We start from the raw sequence: 1,958 nt of genomic DNA on the forward strand, positions 1-1,958 counted from the left end.
GTGGTGGGTGCCTGTAATCCCAGCTACTTGGGAGGCTGAGGCAGGAGAATTGTCTGAACCCAGGAGGTGGAGGTTGCAGGAAACCAAGATTGTGCCACTGCACTTCAGCTTGGGCAACAGAGAGACTCCATCACAAAAAAAAAAAAAAGAATCCTATAAATTGAAATTAATGTTTCATTATTTCCTGTGACTATAATGATCTAATTGTTAAAACTTTTTTTGCGGGGGGTCGATTATAGTTGCAACTTTAATTAGACACAACTGATCAAAACGACTTAAGTAAATTACAGATATACATAATTATTAAACATCAGAAGTAAAATTTATTTAAGTGACACCTTTTATTGGGTGCATCTTGGGCTGGATTACACTCAGGTGCTTGATGCAGAACAAGCGCATTTCTTGCTCACACTACTGTTCCACCTAGCAAGATGATTTGCTCATCAGGGTTACTCTGGGACCCAGGCTTCTGCAGGCTTCCTCTCCACGTTTGTACCCATGATCACTGAGGCAGGAGAAAGGGAATGTAGCTGCCTGGAAATGATATATGTCACCTCCATTTGTATCTCATTAGCCCATGCCAGCCCCAGGGCCAAATCTAACTTCGAAGAGAGTTGGGGAAGTGCAAACCTTCCAGATGGTCAAAAGGGAAGAACTGGAATTCAGGTGAAGCCCTGCATAGATACCTGGGGCTTCCCTCCCACTTCCCTTCTAATTCATGTATTCATGAATGAATATTTATACTTTTTGAGGCAGGGTCTCACTCTGTTGTTCTGACTGGAGTGCAGTGGCACAATCACAGTGCACTGGAGCCTCAACTGAACCCCCAGCTCAAGTCCTCCTCCCTTCTCAGTCCCTTGAGTAGCTGGGACTACAGACGCTCGCCACCACGCCTGGCTAATTTTTGTATATTTTTTCGTGGAGATGGTGTTTTGCCACGTTGCCCAGGCTGGTTTTGAACTCCTGGGCTCAAGTGATCTGCCTGCCTCAGCCTCCCAAAGTGCTGGGATTATAGGTGTGAACCACTGCACCCCACCTGAATGAGTATTATTTATTGCTAGGATGAGACAGAGTTCAGATGTGATTTTATTCCTATTATTGTGTTTGTCTTTATAGATAGAAGTTACGAGAAATTTTGGTCACGAAGAGATATGTCACTAAAGGGCCAGGCACGGTGGCTCATGAGTAATCCCAGAACTTTGGAAGACCAAGTGCTGGAAGATCGCTGGAGCTCAGGAGTTTGAGGCTAGCTTGGGCAACATAACAAGAACCCATATCTACAAAAAAATTTAAAAATTAGCCAGGTGTGGTTGTGTGCAACTGTAGCCCCAGCTACCTAGGAGGCTAAGGCTGAAGGATCTATCCCTTGAATCCAGAAGTCCAAGGCTGCCGGGAACTATGATTGTGCCACTGCACTCTAGCCTGGACAACAAAGTGAGACCCTGTCTCTAAACAAACAAACCCCAGAGAGATGTTCCTCAATTCTTTGAATTCTTTCTGAATTATATATTAAGCGTCTAATGGTGATCCGTCTATAACAAGCATTAATTTACAATGATCTGCCAGCTAACACCTTGATCATGTCCTTCTTTTGCATCGAAAGTAACAATTTAGAAATCCAAGTTACTAAATGATTTGTACCCAGTGGTAAGAAGCATCCCCTTTCCCGATACCCACATGAATATTTCAAAGAACATCCAGAGATTCTAGATGCCAGGGCAATGCAACACCAGGAAGATAGGTTGGGCATGAGGGATACCTTTCTTTTGGGAAGTTGGGAATCTTATTTGTGCACTGATAAGAGGGCACGGATGAAAAAGAAATGGACTTTCCATCGCTGGTATTCTCAGGTCAGTTTCAGAAAAGAGAGTGGATGCAAGTTGAGGATATTGATGGAAATGGATTCCATTTATTTATTTATTTATTTATTTATTTATTTATTTATTTATTTATTTATT

Source organism: Piliocolobus tephrosceles, chromosome 5 (assembly GCF_002776525.5).
Source record: "Piliocolobus tephrosceles isolate RC106 chromosome 5, ASM277652v3, whole genome shotgun sequence".
Classification (NCBI taxonomy): Eukaryota; Metazoa; Chordata; class Mammalia; order Primates; family Cercopithecidae; genus Piliocolobus; species Piliocolobus tephrosceles.